The sequence below is a fragment of the Phyllobates terribilis genome, unplaced genomic scaffold, assembly GCF_046119375.1.
Source record: "Phyllobates terribilis strain yellow unplaced genomic scaffold, ASM4611937v1 Scaffold_12__6_contigs__length_324123572, whole genome shotgun sequence".
Classification (NCBI taxonomy): Eukaryota; Metazoa; Chordata; class Amphibia; order Anura; family Dendrobatidae; genus Phyllobates; species Phyllobates terribilis.
In genome coordinates, this window is record NW_027362772.1 from 150,633,352 (window position 1) to 150,655,593 (window position 22,242).

General features: G+C 45.0%; 1 pseudogene; it reads left to right on the forward strand.

The window, feature by feature from the left end:
* Positions 1-10,407: 10,407 nt before the first annotated feature.
* LOC141171732 (TCF3 fusion partner homolog) overlaps positions 10,408-22,242 on the forward strand; it is a 46,773-nt pseudogene continuing 34,938 nt past the window's right edge.

The window sequence follows — 22,242 nt, forward strand, 5'->3', positions numbered from 1 at the left end:
ATCCGTGAACAAAACAGTTTTGAAATCAGTCTTCATGTAATGTTTGGCCCACTGGAGCCGTTTCTGCTTGTGTGAAGTGGATAGAGGAGGTCGACAGGATGGCGCATGCACAGCTGCAAACCTCTGAAGGACCCTGCATCTTGTTGTTCGGGGGACGTTGGAGGCACAAGCAGCTTCAAAAACTTGTCTGCTGCTATGACAAGGCTTTTTTGCCGCTGCTCTTTCAACCTGACGTAATTGCCTGTAGGAAAGAGTCCTCAATTTGCCCTTATCAGCACGCACACGTGTGTACTGTGAATCAGCTACATACTTCTTGATTGCCAAGACACTTCATCCTGATCATCGCACAATGTTGATTGTAGTCATGCCTTGACCTAAACACTCCACAATTTGTTGCTTCTCAGCAGCCGACAAATTAAGATAACATAGATGGGAGAGGTCTCTATGAATAGGAATTCCTAAGTATTTGATACCCTGTGAGGGCCAGGCAAAGGGAAAGTTGGACTGGATGGAATCCTATATGGATTTGGGGAGGGAGACATCGAGGGCCTCAGACTTCGCTGCATTGATTTTAAAATTTTACCATGTAACAAAGTGATCTATTTCAGCCATAACAGCATGGATGGATATATGTGATTGAGTGATATATACTAGGACATCATCAGCAAATAGAGAGCACTTGTACTCGGTGCCTCCCACCTCAATCCACCTAATATTGGGGTTATGGCGAATTGATGAGAGCAGGTGCTCCGTCACTAGGATGTATAAGAGAGGGGACAGAGGACATCACTGCCTTGTCCCATTGGTGATTGTGAAAGGTGATGAAAATGTTCTGACGCACCCCCTGGGCCTTGGGACACCCGGAGCCGGACCCTTTTTGGTGGATGCTGGTGGTTGTAGTCTTCGTGGCGGCGACCCGGTTCCGTGGCTCAGGGCGGTCAAACCAGTGGCGGAACTATTTATGTGGTTTTGATGTTTAAATGTCCGACTACGCCACCCGTGGATTGCGGTCAGAGTGAACCGCCGCTACAGGGCAGACCGCTGAGGCTGGTGTTGTGGGTGCAGCAGTGCGTAGCATAACTCCCCACGGGAGGAGTATAGCCTCAGGGCAGTGTATGCGGAGGATGGGGGTGATGGTGCAGGGCAGCAGCAGTAACGACACGGAGTCAGTGATGCAGTTCAGGGCCTTTACTCACAGTTCTTATTATCCAGACCACGTCTGCAGGTAACGGCTGCCCACGTCGTACTGTGCTCACCAGGTGAGGGGCTCAGACAACTCCCAGATAACTTTGGAGCACTTCACAGGACCCCCTTTGTGTGTTCTTTGTCTGACCTTTCTTACCAACACTTCTGTCCGGCTGCCTCGGGCCTCCTCTTGGTAAACTTGGCGCCAGTTTCCCTGACCCTATGTGGTGCCTTCCTAGCGGGTGTAGCGAGGGGCTGCGCCACATAAAATGTCAGAGCCTCCGGTTTCTAGCTGAGGGTCGTTTCCTGCCTCCACTAGTTCGGGGACCGGTCTCCCCCTTTGGCCTGACCCCTCCACGCAGGTGGATTCGGGCGTGCGGTGGCGACTCGCCCGTCCGCACCCCTGGGATCCCTTCATTCCTCGTTCCTGGAGCCTTCTCCGCTCCTCTTCCTTCCTTCTCCCTCTTCCAGGCCTGGGCCTCTGTTACTAGGCCCGCCTCCGGAGCAGAGCTCATGCAGAGCCCCTGCTCCCTGCCACTTCTGCTCAGACTTCTCTGCACTGAACTAAGATGGTGCCCACCTTTTATACTCCCTTCTCAATGCACCCAGGAACTGCTTCCTCCCTGCTCCTGCACTACAGGGTTCCCCTTCCTCAGTGTTCCCTCCCCCCACTCCAGCCAGGGACAGGGACTGTCGTGCCCATCTCAGGGGCATATTGGTCGCCCTGCCCCACGGCAATGTGGTGTAATGCATGCAGGTGTCGGGTCCTGATCCACACTCCATCCTTACCTGAGAGTGAGATATCACACCTCTGGGTGAGGTGCAATACGTCTGTAGCAACCGAGCCCTCAGGGTGCTACAGTTCCATTTATCTTCAGCCTAGGTGACGTATTGCGATACAGGGCCGTGATTTTGGCTATAAAAGGGTCCCCTAGACCCCTACCCCAAGCTTTTTAAGAGAATCATATATGGCGTGCCAGGAGACTATATGGAATGCTTTCTCAGCATCCAACGAGAGTAGCTAATTACAAATTTTTAACTGCATCTAGCCCAGGAAATACTTTGTGCCTAGTAGCAGTGTCTGCTAGTCAGCGGATTATCCCGGCTGTTAAGCAAGCTGCACCACCTGTAGTTTAGACACTTAATTTTTTCAAAGGAAATGCTTCGGGACCATGGGATACTTAGTGAAGAGCATCAGGAGGCACCCCAAGGCATAGGGGCTGGGACTGGCAGTAGGATGCCTTGCGGTGGACAGCCGAGCTCGATCCTTATAAAAGCTTTTTAACTGCAGCAGCTTTAGTGGACGCTACTGGAGCTGGAATTACCGCGGCTGCTGGCATGAGACTTGCCCTCCAATAGATCCTTGTAAATGGATTTAAAGTGTATTCATTCAAATTAGAGAGACAATTTAAATTAAAAAGCTTAGAGCTGCCTCCACCACAGGGGGGCTCGCTCGACCCACCAGCGGACAGGCACCAGTATTGGGAGAGGGGGGCTGGCCGTCAGGGTTCACCGCGGCTCTGGCACAAACCCGGCGACACGGAGGTGGCACGGGCAGGAGCGGACTGGCCGTGTCGGCTTCTCACTTTTTGGATTTTAGAAGGGCATGACATGCCTATATCTGTGTCTCCCCCTCCTTTTACTCCTCCACCTCTTTTATTTTCGCATGACTATATGTACTTGTCACTTTTCCATGTGTTAGTTATGTCTTCTGAGCAGTTTGTCAGCTTTTGGACACCTTTGAAGGTGTTTTCTATGTGTTTCTATGTGTTTTTGTTTGCCTGCCATTGGTTTTAACGGTGTTCGAAGGTGTTCGACGAACAGTTCGACGAACAGTTCGGCGAACACACGGGTGTTCGACGAACCGAACCGAACTCGAACACTACGGGGGTGGCTCAACACTAGTGACCAATCCACATGGGGATATTTTACATGTCTTGTTGTGAGTCCGCATGCTTTTAAAATATTAATAAAAGTTACATTTTAGAGATTTAGTTTGTTTTTTTGTTTTCAAGTACCGTATCTGAGATCCTGCTCTATGTGAATAATAGTTTTTTTTCGATAATGTGTCTGGCCACACTCGGACTTATCTAGTATAGGTCACGCTTGCTGTAGGTTCTCACTTGCCTGCTATGAAGAACTGCTTCTGCCACTTGACCCATGTGTTCTTCACAAGAAGGGAGGATGGAGGCCTCATAGTAACCTGCTCTTTCAGTGTAATCACCAATACCTAAAATGTGCAACCATATTTAACCCTCCAGTCTATACAGCTGATCATTGCAGATGTATTTTTTGAGTGTCTTTCCTGCTACATGACTCCAAAACACATGCCTCCAACCATCCGGTTTCCCTCTGGACAGTCCTATGATTGTAGGGCAGTCCTGAAGAAGGGTGCATGTCCGGATTTCAATTGTATCTGCATCTTTACCTCTGTCGCCTGAGGTTTGGCGCAGGAGGCCTAATGGCCTCATTTCATCAAGACTCCTGCGCTGGTAATAGACTGGTGGGGCAATGAGGGGCATTATATTGTGTGGGGTAGGACTGTAGGGGCATCATTATTTGAGGGGCCTTGAGGACATAAAGTGTGACATCATAATGTGTGTGGGGACTGTGGGGGCCTTATACTGTGTGGTAGGTCTCATTGTGTGGGGGTCTTATACTGTGTGGTGGGTATCATTGTGTGGGGGCACATGAGGCATTATATGTGTGGGGTCACTGAGGGAATTATAAAGTGCGGTGGTGGACTATGGGGGCATTACACTGTGGAGCAGGTATAATTGTGTGGGGGCGCTAGGGGAATCCTCATGTGGGGGCATCAGTGCGTGGAGATTACTGTGGAGGCATCAAACAGTCTGTAGGGGGCCATTAGTATCTTTGGGGTGTTATACTTCATTAAAGCCATAAAAGAGCTATTAGATTTGGTGTGAACACTAAGGGGCTTCATTAGGGGCATTATTTTTTGGGGGGCACACAAAAAAGACTGGGTAGGCTTAAATGGGGTATCCAGAATTATTTAAATTTTTTACTACGGGTCGAAGAACTAACAGGCAGGTGATTCCCCTTCCTCATGAATACATACCTCCCAACTTTTGAGGGACAGAAAAAGGGACAGATTATGCTGCGCGCGTTGCAGCAAATTTTGGCCACACCCCAATCCACGCTCATTTACTATTTCTTTCTCCCCTGGCAAGAGGAGTTGTCAGAGGGGCCGTGGTAGTGGGGGACATTCAGCAGATGATCGAAACTGCAGGGTGTAGACCCAAATCTGGGGCTGTCCTCTATATCCGGGACAGTTGGGACTAGAGATGACTGGATGGATTCCTGGGTCTCTGGTCCAGTGTCCAGATCAGGGCTACCTGGCGGCTGAACAGGAGGCCGTGAAGCTCTTACCTTCCAGGGTCCCCGGCGGCTTTTGATTAGTCCGGGCAGCGCGCCGTCATCTGTGCGTCCTGCTCATCTCTAGTTGGGACCTGTGGATTATTTTTTGTTCCTCATTCACAGTCGGAGCCGCCAGAACTTTCTCATCTTTATGTAGCTTCACTATACGACATCCGGCTTTCTTGTATCTGTAAGGCCGTGTTCACACACTGCATATATACTGTGTTTTTTGTTTTCTGCAGATGTCCTCACCATACTACACAATAACAAAAGTCTCCCTTTTACATCACTAGAGCTGGTGGCTCAGCAGCTTAAAGGGGTTGTGCAGTACTAGAAAAACCCCTTCTTGAACTAAATGTTTGACGCTGATAAAATAAAAAAGCCTATACTCCCCTTCTGTGCCTGCTCCGTGTCAGCACTCCTGGTCCCGGGACTCTGGTGCAGTTGTTGTGACGCCGGCGCCCAATCATCGCTGGGGTCACTGTCTCCACCTATGTAAGAATTAAACATGAAGAGAGAGTCCAGGCGGCAGGTGATCTCTCAATTCCTCTTCATGTTCAATCCATACGTCGGTGGAGACTTGGGCGCTGGTGTCACATGACACAACAACTGCACCAGAGCCCTGGGACCACAAGTGCTTTCTTCACCTCAGTATACAGGAACCATAAAAATACAGTTATACACAATGTATCTCTATGGCCATGTGTACTCTGCTTCTGGTTCACTGCCTGCAATAGGGGTCAAGATTACCAAATTCTCCTATCCACATCATTGTGGGCTGTGGTGCGTTGGTAGAGCAGCAGCCTGCAAGCACTGAGATGCGAGTTCAAGTCCTGATGAGACCCGATCACAGCAGGGAGCAGAAGTGAATGGTAGAGCAGCAGCCTGCAAGCACTAAGATGCAAGTTCAAGTCCTGACGAAACCTGATCACAGCAGGGAGTGGAAGTGAATATGTAATTAAATTTATGCACTGAGCAGAGATAAGCGGCCCTGCCCCGAGGAGGAGCAGCAACGGAGTGATGAAAACCTCGGAGAGGGGAGTATAGAAGTGGGACAGTCCCTCTGAATCTGGGATGGTTGGGAGCTATGTGAATGTTCTCTGGAGGATCTGATTACTTGGAGTGGAGTGGGGGGGGGGTCCTGACTTCAGGGGGCAGCGTTGTATCAGATCCTCTATACCCCACTGTGCCGCATCCAGTATATCCAGAACAGGCTATGCTCTGTAAGCTGAATAGTTCCCAGCTGCTCTGACACACTGCAACAAACCCTCTCCTCTATTAAATGACCAGTACAATTAATGTCTGGTTTACGAAACCCAGTCTTTCCTATGTCCTTTTAGGGAATTAGAGAAGAAACCGGCTCAGTGTTCTCATTTATTAGCCGAATGGAGAAAGGCAACAGCATCTCCTGCTCCAGACCCGACACTCCCAGGAATCAGAGCAATCAGCTGATTTATCACCACAGGACAGTCATGATATCGGGGTTCGACCATATTCATTCTAATGTGTATGGAACCTTCAGACATAGGGGGCTGTATAATAATGACTACACGGACGAGCAATGGAATAAAGACAAGCACAACGATATAGGGGGTAAAGAGAAGATTTTATTTATAGATGGGTTATTATATATTATAGTATTATATATATGTGTAAATTATTCATCTCTCAGAATAATCCTATTTATGGGCCGTGTTGATCCGGAGGAAGGCGAAAACCCCCTGTGAGGAATCAGCCAATTGTCCTCATATCAGGGGGGGAAATTCCTTCCTGACCCCAAATAAAGAATGGCGGTCAGAATAAATCCCAGGATCAAGAGCTGATTCTTCACCGACTAAAGTTAATTTGTTAAAATTTTATATAATTTAATTTAATTTTTTCTAATGAGTTTTTATTTCTATATCTGTGTGTCAGTTATAAATGATATAAAATACAACTTACTATTTATTTTTATCTCTATATTACACTATTAATTTGTGACTATAACAATCAGACTAAGGCCACGTTGACCCAGAGAAAAGGCAAAAAATTCCTTCCTGACCCCAAATAAAGTATAGCGGTCAGAATAAAATCCAGGATCAGGGGCTGACACCTAATGTAATGTAAGTGCAAATAAAAAACAAGCTATATCAATTATTTTTGTAGGTTTGGATTTGATTATGTCTCAAATTAAAAAAAATGTCAATTAAAATTATTGTATTTTTATACCTTATTTCTTATGCTCTCAAAGTGTGTTCCTACTTATTAACCTATCACCCTAAATGTATGTATGGGCCGTGTTGATCCAGAGGAAGGCGAAAACCCCCTGTGAGGAATAAGCCAATTGTCCTCATATCAGGGGGGAAAATTCCTTCCTGACCCCAAATATGGCGATCAGAACGAATCCCAGGATCAAAGGATGAAACCCACCTGTGTAATGTACCTGACCTGTGTAATGTACCTAACCTATGTAATGTACGTGACCTGTGTAATGTACCTAACCTGCGTAATGTAAGCTTAATATACAAAAAAAAATACAAATAATTTTTAGTTACTTGGACTAATTATCATTTATATTTATAGGAATTAATTTTTCTTTTGAACAAAGAAAATGTTATTTTTTATAACTTTTTTTCTTATGCTACCAGTGTGTGAATCTACTTATTAATTTATGAGACTAAACCTATTTAAGGCCGTGTAGATCCAGAGGAAGGCGAAAAACCCCTATGAGGAATGGGCCAATTGTCCTCATACTAGGGGAAAAATTCCTTCCTGACCCCAAATATGGCGATCAGATTAAATCCCAGGATCAAAAGCCGAACTATGTGCCGAAAATAAATTACTGTGTGTATGTGCCTATCATGTAGTGTAGGTTCTATACTGATCATGTAGTGTAGGTTCTACACTGATCATGTAGTGTGGGTGATGTGATGTGTGATGGGTGCAGTACTTACCAGGCCTGTGCTAAGGTGAGTTCAGGGATAATGGCCGCTCCGTACATTCTCCTGCCCCAGGACTATTGTTCCTGAACTCACCAGATGGAAACTTAGCACAGGCCGCTCCTGGGGTAGAAGATCTTCGGGCTGGAGGGATGTCAAATGCCAGCCCAGGATTGGAGGAGGCCAAATCAAGAGTCTGGGGCAGCAAAACAATGGCAGTGGTCCGGCATGAAGATGGTATAGAGAGAGTTGATGTTGACGGGCAGCCGAGGTGACGTACAGCAGCAGAGACGAGGCACGGGTCAGGAGGCATGGAGTTCTGGGCAGCTGGCACGGGCTCATCCTGCAAGACACAAGGGGAAGACATGAAATCTTCTGTCTACTGCATCTTGTGTTATTAGGGGAATGGTCTTTATAATGAACCATTCCGCTATGTAACATCAGATACAATGTACTGATATAAAAGGTGTCTTGTGTGGACAGCGGTCACTCACCAGATGGTCATGGATTCTTTCACAGTCCAGATCTTTTCATCCACCTAAGAAAAAGAGAGACATAAAGTCATTACCGGAAAGTGAAAAAATACAAGATGGAGGATGACAATTACCACAATGTGAGAACACCTGATGGGAGTTATCCCCAGAGGAGGAGATACTTACCGGGCCCAACTTGGTGACACGTACGTAAATCCGGCCACGGGGTGAAGGACTGTATGCTCCGGCCACTGCAGATGGTGGTTCTCCAGATCAGGCCTGAATGGTGTAAATGGTGGCACTGCTCTCCTTTCCTCCAGTTCCTCCCAGCGGATGGTGGTAAAGAATGGATGCTGTCGGATGTTCCCGCTCACACCCAGGCGTGTCTGAGGGTCTTTGCGCAGCAGCTTCTTGATGAGATGTTTCACGTCAGCATCAAGCCAAGATGGAAATTTTGGCTTGTCGTTGATGATGGCTTTGAAAGCCATTTGCTTAACGGGGCCGTTGTAAAATGGGGATCGTCCTGCTGCCATCCTAGACACCACGATCCCCAGGCTCCACCAGTCCACTGCTGCGCCGTATCGTTTCCTACGAAACACCTCAGGGGCCATGTAGTGGAAAGTGCCCGTCACTCCAGAGATGTTTTTGGAGGATGTTACGCCATCTTGGGCAAGCCCAAGGTCGATGATACGGATGTGGCCATCTGCATCCAGCATGATGTTATCCGGCTTTATGTCTCTGCAAAGAAAGAAGAAAACCAATTAAGAAATCTGTCCATTGATAGCAAGAAATGGAAAATGGGTCACTACAAGATCAGGTAGAATAAGGGACAGGACACCAGCAAAGCTGGGGGCCATATCTCCAGAATGTAAAGGGGACAGAGAGAAGGAGGAAAGTACTGCTTACCGGTGGACGATGTTGTGTCCGTGGAGGAACTGGAGGCCACATACAATCTCTGCTGTGTTGAATCTGGTGAAGAGAACAGAGTGTAGTATCAATGTCATCAAACCCTTCTCTAGCAATCCCCAAATACCCTGGTACCCCATCATCTGGATCTAGCACCCTAAATATATGCCCTGCCAGTGCTCCCTTAGTTGCACCCTGACCTCAGGTTTTTTTTCCATCTCCTTAGCTCTCTTGTAGGCACATTCTCCGCTTTCTCACCTCACATTGCCGATGTTCAGGCAGCCGCACATCCTGATCAAGTCCTCCAGGCTGCCACCGGACAGATACTCCGTGATGAAGAAGGCCCTGTGCTGAGACTGGTGTGCGGCATAGAGGTGGCATAGGAATGGGCAGTCTCTGGCCGCCAGGAGTATCCGCCGCTCTCTCTTGATGGTATCCTCATTGTCCTCTTTTTTGATGATCATTTTGACGGCCACATTGATGTTACAGCCGGGGACTGATGCCAGGACCACCTGAGAAAGACAAATGGAGAATACTTAGAAGGTGTCTGCAGGGGGTGGAAGGGATGTGGATTTTATAGTACACAAGGCACATGAGAAAACTGAGTGGTCGCTCAATCTGCTGGTGATCAGGATTGGATGGACAAATCTATCTATCAGCATAATGCACTGCCTGATCCATGGATGGGCTATGGAGAGGTGTTAAAAAATAATCATAATTTTAATTTTCATTTCATAAATCAATAATACACATGAAAATAAGCAATTTTGTAATAAATCTTTTCAGAGAAATCTGCTTTGTTCTCTGCCAGGACAGATTCTCAGTTTTCAAAATTCTCTATTTCCTGGTAAAATCAATATTCAATGAAGGCAGATTGAGATTACTGAGAGGAGATGACAGTTGGTGCTGATAAAATGCTATGTAAGCGGGAGGAGGGAGGAGTACTGCATTTAGCTCTTCCCTCTCTCCCTTCTACATAGAGTACTATCAGCACCTACTGTCATGCTTTGAGTTGGCGTTAGTGTGGTCCAAATCTCCTTGTCTAACTAGATTTAATAAAAACACAGTGACCAATGTATGTACAATATGGCCGCCTTATAGGAGCTGATATAAACGATGGCATGTAAAAAAAACAATGTCCCCCCGCCCCCTACAGCTGTGAACCCCCCAGATGTGGGACTTACTTTGCCAAAGGCGCCCCTACCCAAGACCTGGTAGATGTTGAAGCGGCTGATGTTAAGCCTGGCATAGGGGCTGGATGATCCATCGTCTCCGCTGCATCCAGGTATTGGCTCGTCCAATCCGTTGTTGACTCCTCTACGCTTCTTCATTATCTTCTTGAATCCAGTGATATCACTGTCATCTTCTCGCTTCCTCTTGCCTTCTCTATTCTCCATGCTCTGCTCTCCATGTCTAGTAGACTCCATTAGCATAAATTTCTTCCAAACCGCAAACTTCCGTCCGATCGCTTCAGCCGACAGTAGAAAGTAAACGGCAGTTGGTCGTGTGCAGGTGATGTCAGAGGTGACAGTTTAGAGTCCAGAGGAATGGCACAGAACTTCATGGCGACAGTTAGTGATTTTTTTAAATCTATTCCCATATACTTCAGGAATAATAAAAAAAAACATACAAAAATTAATACTATTAATTTACTAGCTCTTCCTCTTACCAATGTAATCCTTCTATATTCCAGAATTTTTTTCTTCTTTTCCTGTCATTGTAAGATGCTACTTTTCATACAGTGTCATGTAAAAGTTTGGGCACCCCTGGTCAAATTTACTGTTATTGTGAAAAGTTAAGCAAGTAAAAGATGAAATGATCTCTAAAAGGCCTAAAGTTAAAGATGACAAATTTCCTTTGTATTTTAGGCAAAATATATATATATTTTAATCTTTTACATTTTAAAAATTTCAAGAAGGAAAATGGGCCAATGGAAAGGTTTGGGCACCCTGCATAGTTATTACCTAGTACCGTCCCCTTGTGAAAGTATCAGCTTGTAAATGCTTTTTGTAGCCAGCCAAGAGTCTTTCAATTTTTGTTTGAGGGATTTTCATCCATTCTTGCTTGGAAAATTCTTCCAGTTCTGTGAGATTCCTGGGTCGTCTTGCATGCATTGCTATTTTGAGGTCTAGCCACAGATTTTCAATGATGTTCAGATCAGGGGACTGTGAGGGTCATTGGAAAAACCTTCAGTTTGCGTCTTTTGAGGTCGTCTATTGTGGATTTTGCTGTGTGTTTAGGATTATTATCCATTTGTAGAAGTCATTTGCCCCCAGTTCCAGCTTTTATAGGGGCAGCCTGCTCACCCTACTGGCCTGAGACAGGAGGTATTGCATGCTAATGTTCCCCTGACTAGAGAACCTCCCCCTTGCTCTCAGACACAGCTTTATTACATTTGTGGCATCCAGGCCAGGGTGACACATATATATATATATATACAGTACAGACCAAAAGTTTGGACACACCTTCTCATTTAAAGATTTTTCTGTATTTTCATGACTTTGAAAATTGTACATTCACACTGAAGGCATCAAAACTATGAATTAACACATGTGGAATTATATACTTAACAAAAAAGTGTGAAACAACTGAAAATATGTCTTATATTCTAGGTTCTTCAAAGTTGCCACCTTTTTGTTTGATGACTGCTTTGCACACTCTTGGCATTCTCTTGATGAGCTTCAAGAGGTAGTCACCGGAAATGGTTTTCACTTCACAGGTGTGCCCTGTCAGGTTTAATAAGTGTAATTTCTTGCCTTATAAATGGGGTTGGGACAATCAGTTGTGTTGTGCAGAAGTCTGGTGGATACACAGCTCATAGTCCTACTGAATAGACTGTTAGAATTTGTATTATGGCAAGAAAAAAGCAGCTAAGTAAAGAAAAACGAGTGGCCATCATTACTTTTAGAAATGAAGGTCAGTCAGTCCGAAAAATTAGGCAAACTTTGAAAGTGTCCCCAAGTGCAGTTGCAAAAACCATCAAGCGCTACAAGGAAACTGGCTCACATGAGGACCGCCCCAGGAAAGGAAGACCAAGAGTCACCTCTTCTTCTGAGGATAACTTTATCCGAGTCACCAGCCTCAGAAATCGCAGGTTAATAGCAGCTCAGATTAGAGACCAGGTCAATGCCACACAGAGTTCTAGCAGCAGACACATCTCTACAACATCTGTTAAGAGGAGACTTTGTGCAGCAGGCCTTCATGGTAAAATAGCTGCTAGGAAACCACTGCTAAGGACAGGCAACAAGGAGAAGAGACTTGTTTGGGCTAAAGAACACAAGGACATGGACATTAGACCAGTGGAAATCTGTGCTTTAGTCCGATGAGTCCAAATTTGAGATCCTTGGTTCCAACCACCGTGTCTTTGTGCAACGCAGAAAAGGCGAACCGATGGACTCTACATGCCTGGTTCCCACCGTGAAGCATGGAGGAGGAGGTGTGATGGTGTGGGGTGCTTTCCTGGTGACTCTGTTGGGGATTTATTCAAAATTGAAGGCATACTGAACCAGCATGGCTACCACAGCATCTTGCAGCGGCATGCTATTCCATCCGGTTTGCGTTTAGTTGGATCATCATTTATTTTTCAACAGAACAATGACCCCAAACACACCTCAAGGCTGTGTAAAGGCTATTTGACCAAGAAGGAGAGTGATGGGGTGCTACGCCAGATGACCTGGCCTCCACAGTCACCAGACCTGAACCCAATCGAGATGGTTTGGAGTGAGCTGGACCGCAGAGTGAAGGCAAAAGGGCCAACAAGTGCTAAGCATCTCTGGGAACTCCTTCAAGATTGTTGGAAAACCATTTCCGGTGACTACCTCTTGAAGCTCATCAAGAGAATGCCAAGAGTGTCCAAAGCAGTCATCAAAGCAAAAGGTGGCTACTTTGAAGAACCTAGAATATAAGACATATTTTCAGTTGTTTCACACTTTTTTGTTAAGTATATAATTCCACATGTGTTAATTCATAGTTTTGATGCCTTCAGTGTGAATGTACAATTTTCAAAGACAGGAAAATGTAGAAAAATCTTTAAATGAGAAGGTGTGTCCAAACTTTTGGTCTGTACTGTATGTAGCCAGAAATGCAAAGGACCATCCATCTGATCCATCAAGAGTCCCTCTCATCTCATTAGTCCATAAAACCTTTGAACAATCCGTCTTCAGATATTTCTCGGCCCAGTCTTGATGTTTCCCTTTCTGTGTCTTGTTCAGTGGTGGTCGGGTTTCTGCTTCTTTACCTCGGCCATGTCTCTAAACACTGAGCACTTTGTACTTCTGGGCCTTCAGGAGACTGCAGATCTGGAATATGACAGCACTGGAGGATAATGGGGCCCTGGACGATTCACGTTTGATTCTTCTCAAATCTTTAACAGTTAATGTGAGTCTTTTTTTCTCAACATCTTTTTTGTGATCCCGTCGACTATTTGCACCAAAACTTTTGCTGGTTCTGTGATCGCGCCCCAATATCTTATCAATTTCAGGAGTGCTGCATCCTCTTTAAGTCTCTTTTCTGGCCATTTTGTCTGAGGAAAACAAGCGCCTAATAATTCTTCACACCTTGGTAAAGAGCCTCACATCCTTAGTCCGCACCCCCCTCATTACACAAATACACATCACCTGAGCAATGGTTCTTCTTATTTTGGTGCAGGGTAAACCTGTATTTATTACCATTTTTTGGATGTTTCTTCTAACTATTCCAATACTTGCAAATGTTCCTATCTGAGAGAGGCTTCCTGATCATTCCTTGCAAATGGCATCATGAGATGTTGCTACAAGAGCTTGGTATGTAATTTGTGAATTAATAGTTCACATCTATCAATCTTTGTATGGTCACCTTCATCCCTCCTAGGAAACAGATATAACAGTGAGTGAATGACCAAACACCATTGATCCTTTCCCACCATTGGATGTAGTGGTGACATATGTTGGGAGCGGGCTCAGGAGCTGAACCTGCTCCGTACTCTGCAGGTGTCGTCTGTGTTATGCAGTCAGGGCCTGGGCGAAGAGCAGCAATCAGAGCTAGCTTAGATTGCTGCTGATTTAACCATCTAAATGCCGCTGGCACTCTCACACAGCTAAAATATAACTTCCATGGCGCAATCACTTTTGCACCCCAGCCCAAATGATCACAGGTTCAGGTACTGAGGGGGCAACGAAAATAACGTAAATTAAATAAAAAGTGTAAGAAAAATCCTAAAGACCAATTTTTTTATAATTTTTTTTTATTATCATGTCCCAAAAAGAAGCAAAATCAAAATCTAAGGCTACTCGACCCATACATTAAATTTTAGAATTGACGTTTTTTGTCTCCACCCCAAAAAAAGTGATCAAGAGGGTGTGAAACTACAGGAGTGCACAAGAAAATAAGCGGTCACATGGCTTATTATGTTATATACCCCATAATGGTCAAAAAAAATATTCAAATCGTCACGAAAAAATGAAGCCCTTATTCAGCTTTGTTGGCAAAAAAAAATAAAAAAGTTATAGCTCTCACAATTTGGTGCCGAAAAAAGCAATTTTTTTATTAAAAAAAAAGCATTTTAGTGTGTGATAGTAGCAAAATATTAAAAAAACTATATAAAATCAGGTATCACTTGTACCGCACGGTTAACCGCGCAAAAATAATAATACAAACTGTTCTTGTACTTCTATTTGCTCATTCTACCTCCCAAAAATCGGAATAAGGCTCAGGTCACATTTATCCTGTGCTCTCCGCTGAGCGCTTACATCGGGGTTTCCATGTAAAACAGAAAAACCGCGATTCGGGCAAAAACCCAATGGAACCACTCACTATAAAGAGGCAGATGGGGGCACTGTGGACCCCATTTGGTCTGTGTTCTTGCAGTGTCACATTATTTTAGGTGTTTTTTTAGCGCACAAGTGTTGGTGACCACAGTTCTGTAAAGACCTAAAAAGATGGATACCACCGGAAAAGACAGCAAATGGAGCCAAGGTGTTATTATAGTGAGTAGTACCAGCAGGGTTTTCATCTGAATCACAATTTTTGTGGAATTTACACGGAAATCCCAATTTAAAAAAAATATCATGTACCCCAAAATGTTACCAATAAACCCTAACTTATCCTACACAATACCATCCCCCACTCAGGTCCGTCATCTGTCAGTGGAACTATAGGGGGTCCCACGTTACTGGTAGAACAAAGACTATGGAAATGCAACGGCTCCCCCCTCAAATAAAATCCAATGAAATCTGCGCTCCTATATCCAAAAGCCCCATCCTTGTGCCTAAACCGTAGTAAACGGCCACATGTTTGGCATTATTGTAGCGGGGAGAGCACACTTAACAATTTACAGGGTGTCCCCAATAGAACAAGCTGGGCACGACAATTATAGGTGCACAATGTAGGGGCACTAAACTGGCAGATTTGCAATTCTCCAGAATAAAGTACAGCGTGGATGTTATAAAATAGTCATTGAGCCGTAGATGAATTCATTGAGAGGTGCAATTTCTACAATGGGGTCACTTTTGGTTTTTTTCTGCTCTTCTGGCACCTTTTGGGGCTCCGCAAATGGCGCCCGAACACTATTCTAGAAAAATCTGTGATCTAAACCCCAAATAGTGCCCCTTCCTTCCCAGCCCTGACATGTTGGCTAACAGTAATTTTTGACGACATATGGGCCATCACCGCATTTGGGAGAAATGCACAATAAATTTTGGGGTCCAGTTCCACCTATTTACCCTCGTGTAACTGAAACTTTTGACGCTAATTTTTACTAACAAAATGTTATATTATATATACTGCCATGTTCAGCAAAAATTGCATAAGTTATGGAAGGAACTAAAGCTCAGAGTTCATAGAAGTAGCCCACGGGACCTTCAGGATGTGAAGAGTGCTTGTGTAAGAATTGGTCAAACTCACATCTGAGCAATGCCTGCGACTAGTTTCTCCATATAGGAGGCGTCTTGAAACTTCATCACCAACAAAGACTTGTGTACGAAGTATTAAATAGATTTCAGTAAGCGTGTTCAATACTTTTTCCCTGTGTATTTTTTCTTAATTACACATATTTTAATATATGTACATCTATGGTGTGATTTCTTTGCCTGTGTGGATTGGATGGGCTGTTACTAACAGCTGGTGAGAATTTCATGTCAGTAGCACCTTTAGAAATAGATTTACTTAGAAAATTGGTGACGTGTTCAATACTTATTTCACCTGCTGTATATTTGCAGTTATTGTATCGTTTGGATTGTTAGAAACAGATCTTTGTAAATCAATTAATAGTATTTTGAGAACCCGGCAGAGACATCTGTGTTTTTATGAATAAGAATATATTGTATAAATTTGGATACAATTGTAATATCTGTCCCCACTGGACTGGTCGTCTTCTGCATAAGTCTTATGTTGTTATCTTGTACTGTTATACTAATTATAAATTACTCTCAGAGTTGTAATCAGTGGCGTACCGCCAATGGCGGCAGACCACGCTACTGCTATGGGGTCCGTGGCCGGAGGGGGCCCGTGAGGGCCCCAAGCAGCGTGGGAACGAGGAGGATAGGTGAGTAGGAGGTTGCGGCGGCAGAGGAGCGGGTTGCGGCAGTGGAGGAGCGGGGCACACGCTGTAGCCGCTGCTGCAGCTATCACGTGTGCCCGCTGCTAAAGTGACATGAATATTCCCTCTTCTCCACTCCTATGGGCGTGGAGAAGACGGAATATTCATTCTGTTTAGTAGCGGGCACGGAGGAGCGCTGAGCCCCGGCTTCTGCTGTCAGTGCCCGCCGCTAAAGAGAAAGCATATTCACGCTTCTCCACGCCCATAGTCCCGGCGTGGAGAGGAGTGAATATGCCAGCAGCAGCTCACCTCGGCCTATGAGAGCGCGCGCTGCTCAGATGCCGACATGAGCTGCTGCAGACAGGACGCAGCGCTGGAGCAGAGGTGAGGAAGGAAGGGGAGTATAAGTGTTTATTGTTTTATGTGTGCAGTGATTGGGGGGATGAGGAAGTCACACATTCCAGGATACTTGGATTGAGGAGGCCACACATACCAGGAATGAGGGATTGAGGAGGCCACACATACCAGGAATGGGGGATTGAGGAGGCCACACATACCAGGAATGGGGGATTGAGGAGGCCACACATACCAGGATTGAGGGGTTGAGGAGGCCACACATACCAGGATTGAGGGGTTGAGGAGGCCACACATACCAGGATTGAGGGGTTGAGGAGGCCACACATACCAGGAATGGGGGATTGAGGAGGCGACACATACCAGGATTTGGGGATTGAGGAGGCCACACATACCAGGATTTGGGGATTGAGGAGGCCACACATACAAGGATTTGGGGATTGAGGAGGCGACACATACCAGGATTTGGGGATTGAGGAGGCGACACATACCAGGATTGAGGGATTGAGGAGGCCACACGTGCCAGGATTTGGGGATTGAGAAGGCCACACGTACCAGGATTGGGGGATTGAGGAGGCCACACGTACCAGGATTTGGGGATTGAGGAGGCCACACGTACCAGGATTGGGGGATTGAGGAGGCCACACATACCAGGATTTGGGGATTGAGGAGGCCACACATACCAGGATTTGGGGATTGACGAGGCCACATGTACCAGGATTTGGGGATTGACGAGGCCACACGTACCAGGATTTGGGGATTGAGGAGGCCACACGTACCAGGATTTGGGGATTGAGGAGGCCACACGTACCAGGATTTGGGGATTGAGGAGGCCACACGTACCAGGATTGAGGGGTTGAGGAGGCCACACGTACCAGGATTGAGGGGTTGAGGAGGCCACACTTACCAGGATTGGGGGATTGAGGAGGCCACACGTACCAGGATTGGGGGATTGAGGAGGCCACATGTACCAGGATTGGGGTATTGAGGAGGCCACACATACCAGGATTGGGGGATTGAGGAAGCCACACATACCAGGATTTGGGGATTGAGGAGGCCACACGTACCAGGATTGAGGGGTTGAGGAGGCCACACGTACCAGGATTGAGGGGTTGAGGAGGCCACACTTACCAGGATTGGGGGATTGAGGAGGCCACACGTACCAGGATTGGGGGATTGAGGAGGCCACATGTACCAGGATTGGGGTATTGAGGAGGCCACACATACCAGGATTGGGGGATTGAGGAAGCCACACATACCAGGATTTGGGGATTGAGGAGGCCACACATACCAGGATTGGGGGATTGAGGAAGCCACATATACCAGGATTTGGGGATTGACGAGGCCACACTTACCAGGATTGGGGGATTGACGAGGCCACACATACCAGGATTGGGGGATTGAGGAGGCCACACATACCAGGGATTGTGGGATTGAGAGGGCCACACATACCAGGGATTGTGGGATTGAGGGGGTCACACATACCAGGGATTGTGGGATTGAGGGGGCCACACATACCAGGGATTGTGGGATTGAGGGGGCCACACATACTAGGGATTGTGGGATTGAGGGGGCCACACATACCAGGGATTGTGGGATTGAGGGGGCCACACATACTAGGGATTGTGGGATTGAGAGGGCCACACATACGAGGGATTGGGGGATTGAGGAGGCTACACATATCAGGGATTGTGGGGGGGCACACATACCAGGGATTGTGGGATTGAGGGGGCCACACATATGAGGATGGGGAAATTTACCAGTAGCTGCTGCATTTCCCACCCTAGGCTTATACTCAAGTCAATAGGTGTTCCCATTTTTATGTGGTAAAATTAGGGGCCTCAGCTTATATTCGGGTCGGCTTATTTTAAATATACGGTATTTTAAAATCAGTGAGTACGTGGTGCCCATAATACTGCAGGTCTGTGGCGTGCATTATACTATATGGGGCTGCATTTTACCCTATGGGGTGTGTAATATACTGTATGGAGGACTATGGGGAGTGCATTATATTCTTTGGAGGACAATGGGAAGTTCATTATACTATATGGAGGATTATGGAGGGAGCATTATACTATGTGGAGGATTATGTGGGCGCATTATACTATATGGAAGATTATTGGTGGTGCATTATACTATATGGAAGGCTATGTGGGGCCATTATAATATTTTGAGAGTTATGTGGGGGGACATTATACTGTATGAAAGCAATTATACAGTGTGAAGGTTTGTGTGGAGTCATTATACTGTTTGGAGGGCTGTGTGGGGGCCATTATACTGTTTGGAGGGCTGTGTGGGGGCCATGAGAGTGTATGGAGGGCTCAGTGGGGTTCACAGTTGGGGCATTATTCTGTGTTAGGGTCACCATACTTTGCCGTGGGAGTTGAAGTGGGGTACAATAGGGTTATTATACTGTGCATGTGGAGGAATGCACCATAGGGGTATCATACTGTTTGGGGGGCACTTTTGTTGGCATCATACTTTATGGGGGCAATGAAGAAGGAATCTACGACTTCAGAAGGAGGTAAATTACTATGTAAAGGCTGGAAAGTTATGAGATCTGCTCTTCTGTGACACAGACAAATATTTATTTTTTGTAGGGGGGGGGCCCAATTAGAGCTTCCGCTACGGGGCCCCATGACTTCTATGTACGCCCCTGGTTGTAATTATTCTATTTTCATACATAGACAATCAAATAGATGCAGAAATTAATAAAGAAGAGCGTTTTATTCTTTTTTTCTGCTCATGTACATTCATAGAGGCAGAATGAGATTTAATTATATTGAATATATGGAATTTTAATCATGTTTGTATATAAAGAAAAACATACATTACTGCATTACTTGGAGATATGGTTTTCTATGTCTTTTACATTTCATTTCGATGATCATTCTCCAAGGTAAGACGCACAGCAGTTACAAGCTCTTTGCTATAGATTCCTATGATTTTGGACAAAGGGTAAGGGGCACTTCAAAAAATTACAAAAGCCTACAAAAAAAAAGAAGTACTAAGCCCAAATGATAAAATTCAATAATGCTCAATAATTAGTATCAATATTAAAAAGACATACAGATATAATAAATGGAAATGAATACAGAGAAATTACTGTGCTAAGATGACCCAGATAAATAATAATTAATTACAAGTGTTACACGATTGCCCAAAATCCAAGAAAACAAAAGTGCTCCTGCAGACTGTTAAGATGGCAGAAGACATACACGATCTAATCAATCCCAGAAAATGATGTATATAGATCGGAGATAATTATTGAACATTATTGAATTTTTTGTCCTCTTTGCTATAGAGCTTACAAGCGCTGCTCTGAAGTTGGCCAGATCAGTGGATCCAACCATCTTCAGTGCTTCTTTGATCCTCCAATGCTGCAGAGGCAAAGGTGCCTCATATAGAGGCATGGGAGCAAAATTTGAACATATAGTGGAACCATAATACTTCTCCAAACTGTCAGTCAGGAGCACGCTTCTCCCTGCCGAGCAGGAAGCTGGAAGACAGGGGAGCAGCGCGCTCCTGAAGAAGAGTTGAGAATAACCCCTTAAAGGTGTGCTACAAAGATTACAAGTGATCACCTTTCCACCAGAAGAGTAAATACTTGCTGACCACTGGGTATCCCACACTGGGACCTCCACACTCCAAAAATTGCACAAATATGGGGTTCTAGTGTCCCATTTGAATGGAGGGATAGTCCTGCACAAGAATCATTACTCCATTCATTGACTCCATTCATTGCCCCATTCATTTATTGGTACTGCTGGAGATATAGGGCCCGATTCATCAAATTTTTTGACAATTTTCTAGTGTTAAACACTTTGAAAAGTTACAAAATTTTGGCGCAATTCGAAGTAGCACAAAAATGTTGTGACTTTTAGCATTTTTACTCCACTCCTGACTAGATCCACCAAAAGCTGCAAAGCTAAGGCACCACTGGGCTTGTGGAAGCCCGGGGGGGAAAATTCATAAAGGATTATGTCACTTTAGGTGCATAGATAATCTATGCATAGAAATGACTAAGACAATTATTTTAATCATTTTGTGAGCACTTTCTTAGTCACCAGTCTTAATGAAAAGCATGCATGAATAAGATTCACTGATTTCTTTAAGAGGCGCACAGCACCTAATGATGTATCTGATCAGTGGTGTGCGTCTCCATCTGCCTCTTCAGAAATGTTACTCCAGTCAGGGACTACAGGAACTGGAGTCATATTTCAGGAGAAGAAATGGTTCCTATTTTGAAGAATTTGATGGCGGCCACAGCATCGCCCCGTCCTATAGCACCGCCCCGTCCTACAGCACCTCTCCGTCCTACAGCACCGCTCCGTCCTACAGCACCGCTCCGTCCTACAGCACCGCTCCATTCTACAGCACCGCCCAGTCCTACAGCACTGCCCTGTCCTACAGCGCCGCCCCGTCCTACAGCACCGCCCCGTCCTACAGCACCGCCCCGTTCCACACTGGCTCTTTCCCAACTCCTCCTATTTTGGCGGAGCTACCTGAAAGTGTTGTGGAAACGCAAAAAAATCCCAATTGTTTGGCGCATCTTTGCCTTGAGCAATAATTTGAAACTTTTGAAAGTGTTTTATGCCAGTTTTCTGGTAATGACACTTTCATAAATTGGGATCTAAAAGTTTTTGAGATTCAATAAATAAAGGGCAAACTTTGGAGATGCTGTAAAGATGCATGAGACATGAGCGTGAGACTGATAGGCTATAAAGAATGAAATATATTGATTGTGCTAAAATAATTCAGCTCAAAATGTTGAAACAAATGACAAAATTTCGCTAAAATGTGGACATTTACAACATGATACTGAATATTACCCCAGTACTAAAAAAACAACATTTTCAGTATCAGAAATCTAAAAATAGTCATGAAAGTTGCCAAAACATAAAGCAACAAGAAATCAAGAATCACTATTAAACAGCTTAGTCAAAGAGGGCTGTACGGCAGAGACATAGAGGACTGTACGTGTTGAGGGAGGGCAGTAATGACCCTTCACGGTTGACCAAGTGAGTGTCAAAATATTATGTTACAAGCTTGATTGCAATTCAAAAGAAAACCAGATGGATGCAAAGTTCTGTATGGGAGGATTCAAGAATCTCTAACCCTGTTTATTTCTACTTACCATTTTATATTGTTTTGAGTTTATTAATATCCAATCACCTACACCCATACTACAAGCTTGAACCAATGTTAGTACAATTATTACTGAAATACACAAATGGTCATATTATCGTCAGTTCGGTGCATGGTGGAAAGTTACAAAGTCGTACATCCCGGCTCAGACTAGCTAGATAACAGGAGCAGGGTGTCTCATAGAATGTTCCTGAGAGAAAAGGTTAGTGTGGGAAAGTTGCATGTGAATCAAGAGGAAAGAAGGAAAGAATGTATGTTATGCAAAGAGTATAATAACATGATTTTGAAGCAAGCAGACAAAATGGAGTTGCCATAGCATGAATAGTATCAATATGTCCTTTACATTTCCCCCCTAAAAATTACGTTA